Below are 13,915 nucleotides of genomic sequence, written 5' to 3' on the forward strand. Positions count from 1 at the left end.
GATCAGCAGGAGTACTGCATTCATTTACCAGCTGTAACTAGGTAACTCGAATTAACAGTGATAACTGGGTGTGAAGTACGCTCTCGCATGAAGAAACAAGTTCATTCACTTCAGTTGTGAAGTCACACTCGGAGCTTAATTTTTGTAGAATTTGCTGATATCTCCAAGAAACAGCCTCACTCGGTGTCTGGCTGTAGAGTGTAGGCTACAGATTATGTTCAAGCTGAAGATCCTCACAGGAAGAGATTTTCAATGAAGCTTCTCTTAGAGGATTTTTCTGTGGTCATACTTCAAGTGACCTACATATACCATACTCAGGCTATCTGACTGCACCAATAAAGTGCTTCTTGTCCGTGAAAGTTGAGTTTTCTGAACATGTTAGCGTTTTAAAGTTTAATGGCCATTTCATTCAGCGAGCTAGTGAGTTTTGAATAATTCTTTAGCACCTAAATCTGACATTAATACAGTAGGAATGAATAAACTTTAGCCTTATGATGTAAATGTGTAAACATTTGTAACTGTCTAAACGTCATTATATAAGAAACGATGAGTAAACCTGTCCTCCCGCGTGCGAGACTGGCCTAGCGGATCTCTCCTGACGCCATATTAGACGTTTGTTATTGTTATGGTTGTAGGGAGGTTGGACGTTGTGTTCCAGTATTTTAGAAAAGATTAATCCAGTGTATGGTAGCCGTACGTTTTGTACTTCAGTAGTGAGGTAAGTGATGACTTATGCACCGCAAAGTGTTTTTAATCACAAAATTGTGTATGGTTGTGTATTGGATCTTTAAGTGGATCTTTAAATGGTAACATTAAATGCCCTGTATGTTTTGTTTACAGTTTCGCTTATATTGATGCTTATGCGCGCATGAGAATTAAATAGCCAAGCCCACTAGCAAAGCTTTGCATTGTACAGTATACTGTGTTCAGCACATTGTTCAGTCTCACGCCCAATCTGTAACATCAGGCCCTTCACCCTGTCCCTCTTGAACAGTTCAGAGGGTAATGAGCCTGATGAACATTGTCCATATAGGTAAATTTAAGTTAGGTTAGGATGGGTTGGGTAAGGTATCAGCCAGTTTCATGTAGAAAAGAGCAGTACCGTATAGAGCCTAACCTAATTAGATGAATTTATTGGCTAACCTAACCCTACCCTATCTAACCTATAGGGGCAGTGTTGTTCTGAGTACTTTTTTGTTAAAAAGCCCATTTTCAGTAGTCAGCAAGGAATGTCGGGGAAGGAGATTGCAGTCTTGGTAGTGATGTTCACCTGTATGGCCAGTGATTTCCAGTATAGTTCAGAATTTCAATCAGAAAAATTAACGAAAAAGTTACTGTATTGTACCGTACGTAACAGATACAGTTTAGAAATGCATGTTGAAGTTTTTTTTTTTTTTTTTCTAATGCTTCACCATGCGCATGATCCCTATTAAGGAGGACAAGCTTCAGTATAGAGGAATTGATTATTATGTAGGGAAATTTGGCAGTGAAAATGTAGGAGAGTTCCCATAAATTGTATTTTTTTCCCTTGATAAACTATAGTCAAATAATTTAATAATAGCATTAAAAAGTTGTGGAGAAGCATAATTTTGGGTTTTACTGATATTGTAGTTTAGGATAAGTAATGTGATAATGGTTTACATGGGACAGTGTTATTCCAGATGTTGGACAAATTCCGCTTTAGTTTATGTTAAGAATAAAGGATGGCACCCAAATTCTGTAGAAATAGTGATACCAGGGTTATGAGTGAATATTGTTGCTTTCATGGTTAAGTTAGGTCCTGCTAGGCTTAGTTCGTCTGTAAAATTAATGAGCTACTGTAATTGCCAAGACCAGTATTATGCGTTTCTTCACCGTCTTAAACATGTTACTTTGATAATTAGGTTATATTTAAGAAAAAAAAAAATCAATTTTTGTATAAGCGCAGGTGATGCAAGTGGGAACTCTCCGGGATTTTCACCCAGCAGTTTTCATACAATTACAAGGAAAAACAGTGGTATTTGAGATAACACAAGTACCGGTACTTAATTTTTTTTATTTTAGACTTCAAAAAGTAAGCAGACAAACAAATTATACCTGGTATCTGTGTTAGAAAAAGTACAGTACTGGTAACTGGTAGGTGGAAGAAAATCGTGAGGATGCCTGAGGCATTGTGTTTACTGACAGTCTTGCTGAGTGGAATCAGATACCGGTATACAGAATTGAAAAAAAAAGGAAATAAACCAAGCTGATCCATGAACTGTAGGCAAGCAACTGTATTTGTTTCCTTGTAATAGACAACGCCTCGTCATGGTGAGGCATGGGGAAGAATATGGTGTGTTTCCGAGATAGACACAGTATTTGCATCTCTCCACCCAGTTAACAGGGACACAGTAATAGGCTCCACATCACCCCATTATTTGGTTCCAGTATATGGCTACCATCCAGCATTATCATTGATTGCCAGGGTTATAGGAAACCATTAGACTTGTTACTGAGTGTAGAGCCACCTGAAGTGGAAAGAAGAGTACGTACCGTAAGAGTGATAGGATGGATGGGAGAAGGAGGGAGAAAGGAAGGCAAACACAGATAAAGAATGATGAATGTATAAACCGTGAAATTGCATAGTGATCAGCACTGATTAATTTTCCCAAAGTGGGGGGTAAAGGTTGTGAGGATATACTTCGTTAAGACTTTAAAATGCTCCTCCAGATGCTGTAGTGCTGGGCTGTTTAAGTAAGCTCTTCTTGAAGTTTGTAAAAAGATGTCAGAAATCATTGCAAAGCAGAACTTGACCATTAGTATCCCAAGGTTTTTAAAAATATGAATCCCTTCAGTCTGATGACATTTTTTATTCTGATATTGTTGCTATACAGTGAGGCCTCGTTATAATGGACTAACTGGGGGAAAAGGCTGATGGTATATCTGAAAGTTTGTTACAGTAGCCTATATAAATTGTCCAAATAGGTACCCACTATACCAGACCTAGGGTTAGTAAATGTGAAAAATGGTCGGTTAGGCACGCCACGTAGGATAGGTTATAAGAAATAATTATTGTTTGGATTTGGCCTATGTTCCCTGATACTGTAGGTATATAATAGATCACAAACAGCACATAACTAATGTTAGCCATTCTTTTCCATAGATGATAATGAAGAGAAGCGGAAATATCAGGCCTGTGTTTGGTAGCTATGGTATTTAAGAAATCTGGCCAGTAGGTCACTGGACCTTGGTTTGGTATATACTTGGTAACAAGAGTTGTCTGGTAAGGTCAAGGGGCCTGTTATGTCTGAAGTTCAATTTAAATGGGTCCGTTGTAATGTCTCACTGTACCTCCAGATGCCTTGATTGAGGTTAGACTTGTGGCCATGTATTGAAATTGGTTATGGAGATTATAGGTACCAAACTTCTGCTCAAAAGTTTCTCCTAAAACTAAGTAGTGTGAAATCTTCTGGAAGTAGCAGTATGAAGTACCATAAAAAAAAAAAAAAAAAAAGCAATTTCATTGATGGGGTCAACGGTAGATGCTTGAGTGATGTATTTTTTTTATTTTTTATTTATATATAAGTGAAATCCTCATAATGTCTTATTTGTGGGTGAAGTACAGGGTAGAGTATTACTGTTCGTCTGTAGGAGGAATGGGGCACTGTTTGCAAGTGGTAGTTTGAAGCCTGCATTATCTTTAAATATTAGCCATTTGTGATGAGGCAACCCAAAAGGTATGCAGATTGTGACAAATGATAGGAGGTTCACAATCACCTCCCACTGGTGATTGGAACATGTGAGTTACATGTTAAGGTGATGACCTTGGTGACTCTTGCTGATGGGAGGTGGACTGTCTAGAGCAGGGTATTACAAAAGTACATAAGTCACTCCAGAGTCTGTGTTGGTTGTAAGTGATCTGTCTTTCTTGACCAGGAGTCCTTTGTCCCTGACCAGAGCCAAGGTGAGGTTAACTGTCACAGTACAGGTGGGTGCCATTGTAGAAATGGGATACCGGTATGTTAATGGAGGAGTGCTCTGTTAGCGAAAACTCGTATGATGGAGTGAAAAATAGGATAGCAAAAGCTCGTATAATGTGATACATAACTTATGGGCAAAAATAGGGTTAGTTTAACCAACCCCCATGACAACATTAAATTTTCTTGCTCGTATCACTGAATTTGGGTCTAAATTGTCCATTCTTATATCATCGTTTTTTCTTGTAGGCCTAGTTGATGCTTCTGTAATGGGACCTGCCTGTACATTAGTGAGCCATGAGTAATGCTTGCCCATTCATTTAAATTATTTAAGAGCTTGATCATATTCTGCTTTACAGTGAACCAGTTAGGAAAAGAGACAAACGATGTATTTGATAGTTCCCATATAGCTGACGTTTGGTAGGATCAGTTATATTGAACACAGGTTCGTATTGTATTGATCATTTGTAAAGGCTCCAGCATGCTTGCATGTGTCAGTATACATTAAATCTTGTTCAGTGGATACCAGATGGAGTTATGGGTGCTCACAGTGGTATTTCAGTTTAATGGGGGTTTGTACTGTATAACTTGATAATATATAGGTAAGTATTATACAGGGTATTTTTTTCTGGGCTAAGGGATCTTTGTATGTGGGAATGTGTTATGAGTGTAATGCTGTACAGTACTGTAGTGAGATGTGGGCAGTAAAGGAAGAGGATATTCTTAGGTTTAAATGTATAGAAATGTCTGTCCATCCATCCATGACAGTGATTAATTGGATGCATAGTGCGTCCTGTAATGTGAGGCCTTGGGAGACTAGTATTGTGATTCAAGAATGAGACTTGAATGTATTGATGTTGTGATGAGGAGGGGTAGCTTGAGATGGTTTGGACATGTTGAGAGGATGGAGGATGAAATTGGGTGCAGAAGGTGAGGTGTGTGAATGCTGTGGGTAGGATTGCAAGAGGCAGACCAAAAAAGACCTGGGACAAGGTCATGGAGTGTGACCTCAGAGCTAAGGGATTGAATAGGAAGGTTGGCAGAGATCGAGCTGCGTGGAGAAGCACCATTAGGTGACCAAGGCCAACACATGCAAGCATGTTTTAGCCTTTATAAATGGTAAGAAACAATATAAGAGGAAACAACAAAAGTTACACTTAATTTACCTTTTGTTCAGTCTGGCTCCCATATCCCCTTGCTGTATCAACTTGATTCAGTTATACTGTACTTGTATAGCATAGTTGTTTGGTAGGTTCAAGGTGGATAATATAGATGAAGTTTGTTTAATGAGCTTCAGTATAGAGGGTTCATTTGTTGTATGAGTCAGTACGCTAATAACATGTTAATTGGTGGTAAATTCAGGCCTGCAAGAGTTGACCCTTTGGGGGGCTATTTATTGCCAACCCAAGTCCAAAAAACAACCTTAAAAAAAAATAAAATCATAGCCATGTAAAACAGGACACACTGCTACTATAAACCATTGTAGATAGTTTATGGAGTATAAAAAACTATTATCGTCAACATATTGTAGCACTCACTTGTCACTTCTTTTTTCGTAATTATCTCTCAGTTGTTGCTTTAGAGTTCCAGATTTTTTTTGGCCCACAAATACAGTATAATGCACAAATCCATTTTACCGTATCCTTACCTTTGGATGGGAACAGATATACAGTGTGATAATCCACCATGTGAGGTTGACGATGGTGGTCATGTTGGTTTACTGTCAGCGATGTTATTCTGTGGGCATGCTTTATGTTACACTACATACCTGTCAGTTAACTATTTGCGAAACTGGAACTACATCAGGTGTCGTTCACCAGGAAAATGCACAAATCCTACTGTATTTGGCCTACTTATGGATTTCACCAGCACCATTATCACAGTGTATTGTCCATACCATACTGCATTGTGCAGCTTATAACATTCAAGGTATTGCAGTTTTCATTGACCAGGATCATTGACAGTTAATAAAATGCTTTACTTACAATGCTTAGGGAGTGAGGTAACTTGGAAATGCTATTTCATGTGATATTTTATTATGATAAAGCAAATTATATTAGTAATGGATGAAGCAAATTATATTAGTAATAGTGTTAACAAAGGCAGACAAAAGCATCTGACAGTGGCTCAAGATGCTAACATTTTATTTTATGTCTGGGCCAGTATTTTCTTTCTTTTTTTTTTTTTAGGGGTTAATATTATATGTAGAAACCATTTACAACGCTGGGTGGTAACCATATAACCAAACCATACGTGTTCCCTACGTGTCAACAAGTGGGTTGGTGGAGGGTTAGTGCCCCTCCCCGTAAAACAACTAACTCAAAGTCAAATGGTCACCCCTTATGGGAGTATGGCATCTGGCAATAGATAGATAGATAGGATCACCAGTATGGTAATTATTAACCGTGAGGTCTGGGAGGGCTAGGTTTATGATGGAAGAGTTGAGAGGTAGGATGGGACTGGATTGTATTGGTGTTGTGATGAGAAGACATAGACTGAGATTGTTTGGGCATGTGGAGAGGATGAGGGATAATTAGGTGCAGAAAATGAGCAGTGTTAAAACATTAGGGGTAGGGTTGTAAGAGGTAAGCCGTAAAAGACCTGGGATGAGGTCATTGATTGACATCAGGGATAAGGGACTGAATAGGGGAGCTGCCTGAGATTGAGCAGCATGGAGATCTGCCATTAGGTGGCCAAGGCTGATGCTTGCAAGCATGTTGGAGACTTTAAAAACAAAACAAAATCAATGACTGGGGTATGTCTTGTACCGTATATTTTTTGTTGTTGCCAATACTAAATGATTTTTTTAGGGGAGGGAAAATATAGGAAGGATACTTTGTTTTTGTTGGTTTAGAAAAGGCTTATGACAGGGCCCAGTAATTTGGTGAAGTGGGCAATGAGAAAGTTTGGGATTGAGGAGTGGCTTGTTTGAGTGACTATGGTTATGTACAAAGGTGTTAGCACTCAGGCTTGAGCAAATGGAGGTTTGAATGATGAATTTTCCATGAATGTTATTGGGCATCAGCACTCAGTTAAACTCATTATTGTGTGTTATGGTGTTTGAAACTCTCTCACATGACTTCAGAACTGGATTCCCACCTGTGGGAAGGGTTGTATGTTGATCACTTGGTGTTGATTGCAGAGATTGAGAGGGTAGTAGAGAAAATATAATAGGGTTTGAGTGTAAATGTGAATAAAACAAAAGAGATGCTATCATGGGAATTGGCCGAAGTGTTTAGATTATGCCCATGTGCAGTTTACCATAAGGGTGTGGGAAGTAACTCCATTTTGTGCTATGTTGGTAATATATGGATTATGAGAGATGTAGTGGTATTAGAAGTAGGCTGCAAAATATAGTAATGCTGATTTTTGAGTGTGTGGTATGTAAAGTAGAACATACAGAAGGAGAGAGGTAGGAAAGGATTATCTTGTTGGAGAGTCTCTTGAGTGTGTGGAGGAATTTTAATATCTGGGGGACATCTTGTTTGCAGGAAGTGGCACTGAAGCTAGCTCGGTAGCGAGGGTAAAAAGTGTTGAAAGTTCAAGGAGTAGTTGCCCTTCCTGGCATTGAGAGGGCTTACCCTCTGTGTTAAGGTGATCTTGCATACAGCATGTGTGAGGTGGGATTTGAGCAGCAGATGAGTATGATATTCATAGGCTTGTGTGTAGAGAAATGAGAATGATCTGATGGATGTGCTGTGCAACCTTGAATGAGAGCTGGGGAGGTTAGGATTGCATATTAAGAGTTGTAATACATTGAGAAAGAGTAGATATTCTCTCATGGTTTGGGCATGAGAGAATATGGGTGCTGAGGATAAGAGGTGTGAGAGTTGTGAGAGGCAGACAAAAAGGACCTGGAATGTGGTCATGCTGTGTGACCTCACAGGTAAGGGACTGAATAGAGAGGTTGCTAGAGATCAAACAATGTGGAGAGCTGCAATTAGGTGACCTAGGCTGATGCATCCAAACATGTTGGAGCCATTATAAGTGAAACAAAACAATGGTGGTCAAGTAAGTAGAGTGATGGTCTGCTCTCATAATGAACAGAAGTTTGATTCCCAGCAGAGGCAGCGAACAGTTTAAGGATTAAAATTTCATTGAAACAGACCTTACTGCTATACCACAAGACCCACTTTCATGTAGCCCCCGCTGGTATGAAGTGGTGACATAAATAGGCGAAATGATAGGTTGAAGGACTGTTGGGTATCAGGAACAAGCACCAAAGCTTGTCCTGAGTTGGATGCATAAGAGAATGTTCCTGTTCTTTAGTGGTTAGAAACCGTCCCAGTAAGCCTTTCAACCTGAGTTACACTGTTACGTAGAGTTCAGTGCTCGTTTTCCGTAGTATACTATTAAATAAACGTTTTCTGTAGCAATATAATGAAAATGAAAACCAAAGAAAATGTGTGGGAATGAAGGATAACTTGTTTGTGTGTGTGTGTGTGTGTGTGTGTGTGTAATTCACCTGGTCGGTCTGGATCACTTGATGGTCGTCGCGAAATTAAGTCCCAACTCAAGCGCAAACTTAAGTCCCATCTCAAGCGCCAACTTAAATCCCAACTCAAGCGCCAACCTAAGTCCCAACTCAAGCGCGAACTTTGAGTCCTAACTCAAGCGCCAACTTAAGTCCCAAATCAAGCGCCAACTTAAATCCTAACTCAAGCGCGAACTTAAGTCCCAACTCAAGCGCCAACTTAAGTAAAAACTCAAGCACCAAACTAAGTCCCAACTCAAGCACCAACTTAAGTCCCAACTCAAGCGCCAACCTAAGTCCCAACTCAAGCGGCAACTCAAGCACCAACCTAAGTCCCAACTCAAGTGCCAAAGTAGCTCCCAACTCAAGCGTCAACCTGTCCCAACTCAAGCACCAACTTAAGTCCCAACTCAAGCGCCAACTTAAGTCCCAACTCAAGCACCAACTTAAATTCCAACTCAAGCGCCAACTTAAGTCCCAACTCAAGCGCCAACTTAAGTCCCAACCCAAGCGCCAACTTAAATTTCAACTCAAGCGCGAACTTAGGTTTCAACTCAAGCGCCAACTTAAGTCCCAACTTAAACGCCAAATTAAGTCCCAACTCAAGCGCCAAAGTAGGTCCCTACTGAAGCGCCAACTTGAGTCCCACCTCAAGCGCCAACTTAAGTCCCAACTCAAGCGCCAACTTAAGTCCCAACTCAAATGCCAGCTTAAGACTCAACTCAAGCGCCAACTTAGTTCCAACTTGTCCCAATTTAAGTGCCAACTTAAGTGCCTAAAGTGGCACTCAGATGGCACCTATCTGGAAGTGTTCTACTTAAGTTCCACTAATTTCAAGTTTCACTTAAGTGCCACTGAAGTTCCACTCAAGCTCCCCTTAAGAGGATCTTAAGTGGTACTTAAGTGGAACTTAAGTTCCACTAATTTCAAGTTTCACTTAAGTGCCACTGAAGTTCCACTCAAGCTCCCCTTAAGAGGATCTTAAGTGGTACTTAAGTGGAACTTAAGTGGCACTTAAGTTCCACTTAAATTCCACTTTGCTACTTAAGTTCCACTTAAGCGCCACTTAAGTTGCACTTAAGTGCTGCTTGTTCCACTTAAGTTCCAGTAAAGAACCACTTGAGTGGAACTTGAGTGGAACTTCAGTGGCACAAGTGGAACTTGAACTTAAGTGGCACTTAAGTAGAAAACTTCTACATAGTTGCAATCTGAGTGCCACTTGAGGCACTTGAAGTTGGCACTTAAATTGGGACAAGTTTGAACTAAGTTCGCACTTGACTTGGGACTTTAGTTGGCGCTTGGGTTGGGACTTAAGTTGGCGCCTGAGTTGGGACTTAAGTTGGCGCTTGAGTTGGGACTTAAGTTGACGCTTGAGTTGGGACTTAGGTTGGCGCTTGAGTTGGGACTTAGGTTGGCGCTTGAGTTGGGACTTAGGTTGGCGCTTGAGTTGGGACTTAGGTTGGCGCTTGAGTTGGGACTTAGGTTGGCGCTTGAGTTGGGACTTAGGTTGGCGCTTGAGTTGGGACTTAGGTTGGCGCTTGAGTTGGGACTTAGGTTGGCGCTTGAGTTGGGACTTAGGTTGGCGCTTGAGTTGGGACTTAGGTTGGCGCTTGAGTTGGGACTTAAGTTGGCGCTTAAGCAGGGACTTAAGTTGGCGCTTGAGTTGGGACTTAAGTTGGCGCTTGAGTTGGGACTTAAGTTGGCGCTTGAGTTGGGACTTAGGTTGGCGCTTGAGTTGGGACTTAGGTTGGCGCTTGAGTTGGGACTTAGGTTGGCGCTTGAGTTGGGGCTTAGGTTGGCGCTTGAGTTGGGACTTAGGTTGGCGCTTGAGTTGGGACTTAGGTTGGCGCTTGAGTTGGGACTTAAGTTGGCGCTTGAGTTGGACATAAGTTGGCGCTTGAGTTGGAACTTGAGTACGCGCTTGAGCTGGAATCTACGTTGGCGCTTGAGTTTTGACCTAAGTTGGCACTTAAGGTTTCACTTGAGTTGGGATTAATGTTGGTGCTTGAGATGCAGCGTAAGTTGGCGCTTTAGTTGGGACTTGAGTTGACTCGTGAACTGGGACTTAAGTTGGTGCTTGAGTTGTAACTTACGTTGGCACTTGAGTTGTAACTTACGTTGGCACTTGAGTTGTGACTTACGTTGGCACTTCAGTTGGGACTTCAGTTGGTGCTTGAGTTGGAACTTCAGTTGGTGCTTGAGTTGGAACTTCAGTTGGTGCTTGAGTTGGAACTTAAGTTGATGCTTGGATTGGGACAAGACGCTTGAGTTGGGCTCTTAGTTGGCACTTGAATTGGGACTTAAGTTAGCGCTTGAGTTAGGACTTGAGCTCGTACTTGTGTTAGGACTTAAGTTGGTACTTGTGTTTGGACCCAAGTGGTACCTGTGTTGGGACTTGAGTTGACACTTGAGTTTGAACTTTAGTTGGTACTTGAGTTGGGATTTAAATTGGCGCTTGTGTTGGATTTAAGTTGGCAGTTGTTTTAGGACTTAAGTTGACACTTGTCAGGATTTAAGTTGGCACTTATTTTGGGACTTAATTTGGCACATTGGTCGGAGCTTAACATTTGAATTGGCACTTACGTCACCACGTGAGTTTGCACTTAAGTTGGCATTTGCTTTTGCACTTAAGTTGGCATTTGCTTTTGCACTTAAGTTGGCATTTGAGTTTTCTCTTAAGTTTGTATTTGAGTTGGCACTTAAGTTGGCACTTGAACTGGCACTCACATTTGCACTTATCATTTACGATAGCACTTTATTTGGCACTTAAGTTGGCAGTTAAGTTTGGACTTAAGTTGGCGCTTGAGTTGGGACTTAAGCTTGTGTTTGAATTGGAACTTAAGTTGGTGCTTGAGTTGGGACCTAAGCTCGCTCTTTAGTTGGGACTAAAGATGGCGCTTGAATTGGGACTTAAGTTTGCGCTTGAGATGAAACATGATGGAGCTTGAGTTGGGACTTAAGTTGTAACTTAAGCTAGGATCCAAGTTGGCGCATGAGTTTGGACCTGAGTTGACATTTGAGTTGGCACTTATTTTGTCACGAGTTGGCACTTATGTTGTCACTTGAGTTGGCACGTGTTGTCACTTGAGTTGGCACGTGTTGTCACTTGAGTTGGCACTTATGTTGTCATTTGAGTTGGGAGATATGTTTGCGCTTGAGTTGCAACTTAAGTTGGCGCTTTAGTTGGCACTTAAGTTAGCTCTTGAGTTGGCAATTACTTTGGCACTTGAGTTGAATCTTACGTTGAAACTTACGTCGGCACTTGAGTTGGCGCTTACTTTGGCACTTATGTTGGCACTTGAGTTGGAGCTTACGGTGGCACTTGAGTTGGGACCTATGCTGACCCTTGAGTTGTGATTAAGCTGGTGCTTGAGTTGGGACTGAGGTTAGCGCTTGAGATGGGATTAATGTTCGTACTTGAGTTGGCCCGTTGTCACTTGAGTTGGCACTTAAGTTAATTCATGAGTTGGGACTTATGTTGGCACTTGAGTTGGGACTTAAGTTGGCACTTGAGTTGTAACTTATGTTGGCACTTGAGTTGGGACTTCACTTGACGCTTGAGTTGATACTTAAGTTGTTACTTGAGTCGAGACTAAGTTACCGCTTGAGTTATGACTTGAGTTGGTACTTGTGTTAAGACTTAAGTTGTTACTTGCGTTTGGTACCTGTGTTGGGACCTGAGTTGGCGCTTGAGTTTTGACCCAAGTTGGCACTTAAGGTTTCAATTGAGTTGGGATTAATGTTGGTGCTTGAGATGCAGCATAAGTTGGCGCTTGAGTTGGGACTCGAGTTGATTCGTGAACTGGGACTTAAATTGGTGTTTGAGTTATAACTTACGTTGGCACGAGTTGTAACTTTCGTTGACACTTGAGTTGCAACTTACGTTGGCACTTGAACTGGGACTACAGTTGGTGCTTGAGTTGTAACTTACGTTGGCACTTCAGTTGGCGCTTAAGTTGGGACTTAAGTTGGTGCTTGGATTGGGACAAGTCGACGCTTGAGTTGGGACTTATGTTGGCGCTTGAGTTGAGACCTTAGTTAGCACTTGAGTTGGGACTTAAGTTAGCGCTTGAGTTAGGATTTGATCTCGTACTTGTGTTAGGACTTAAGTTGGTACTTGTGTTTGGACCCAAGTGGTACCTGTGTTGGGACTTGAGTTGACACTTGAGTTTGAACTTTAGTTGGTACTTGAGTTGGGGTTTATATTGGCGCTTGTGTTGGATTTAAGTTGGCACTTGTTTTAGGACTAAAGTTGGCACTTGTTATAGGACTTAAGTTGGCACTTATTTTGGGACTTGGTATTTGAGTCGGAGCTTTAGTTAACATTTGAATTGGAACTTACGTCACCACGTGAGTTTGCACTTAAGTTGGCATTTGCGTTTGCACTTAAGTTGGCATTTGCGTTTGCACTTAAGTTGGTATTTGCGTTTTCACGTAAGTTGGCATTTGGGTTTTCTCTTAAGTTTGCATTTGAGTTGGCACTTAAGTTGGCTAATTGGCACACACGTTTGCACTTATCACTTACTTTAGCACTTTATTTGGCACTTAAGTTGGCAGTTAAGTTTGGACTTAAGTTGGCGCTTGAGTTGAGACTTAAGCTTGTGTTTGAATTGGAACTTAAGTTGGTGCATGAGTTGGGACCTAAGCTCGCCCTTTAGTTGAAACTAAAGATGGCGCATGAGTTGGTACTTAAGTTTGCGCTTGAGCTGAGACATGTTGGCGCATGAGTTGGGACTTACTCGTAAACTGTCACTTGAGCTGGGATCCAAATTGGCGCTTGAGTTTGGACTTGAGTTGGCATTTGAGTTGTCACTTATGTTGTCACTTGAGTTGGCACTTGTGTTGCCACTTGAGTTGGCACTTGTGTTGCCACTTGAGTTGGCACTTGTGTTGCCACTTGAGTTGGCACTTGTGTTGTCACTTGAGTTGGGAGCTATGTTTGCGCTTGAGTTGCAACATAAGTTGGCGCTTTAGTTGGCACTTAAGTTAGCTCTTGAGTTGGCAGTTACGTTGGCACGAGTTGGAGCTTACGTTGGCACTTACGTTGGCACTTGAATTGGAGCTTACGTTGGCACTTACGTTGGCACTTGAGTTGGAGCTTGCGTTGGCACTTACGTTGGCACTTGAGTTGGAGCTTACGTTGGCACTTGAGTTGGAGCTTACGTTCGCACTTGAGTAAGGACCTATGCTGACCCTTGAGTTGTGATTAAGCTGGTGCTTGAGTTGGGACTAAGGTTGGCGCTTGAGCTGAGACATGGGATGGCACTTGAGCAAAGCTGAGAATAGCGCCGCAACTATTTTAATAGCGATGATGGTAACGCCATTACTTTTTTTAGCCAGTAGCGGAACTGCGTCGCTACTTTTTGGCTGTACTCACGCGTTACCGCGCTGCTCGCTACTCAGGCGACGAATACAGTCCGGAGTCGTGAGTACATACAGATATGCCGACGGTTTGGTTGTATTTATTAATGACGAAAAATAATACTTTCGTCATTTCTGTCAA

Source organism: Coenobita brevimanus, chromosome 80 (genome assembly GCF_032717465.1).
Source record: "Coenobita brevimanus isolate Jiangsu-jjx chromosome 80, ASM3271746v2, whole genome shotgun sequence".
NCBI classification, from domain to species: domain Eukaryota; kingdom Metazoa; phylum Arthropoda; class Malacostraca; order Decapoda; family Coenobitidae; genus Coenobita; species Coenobita brevimanus.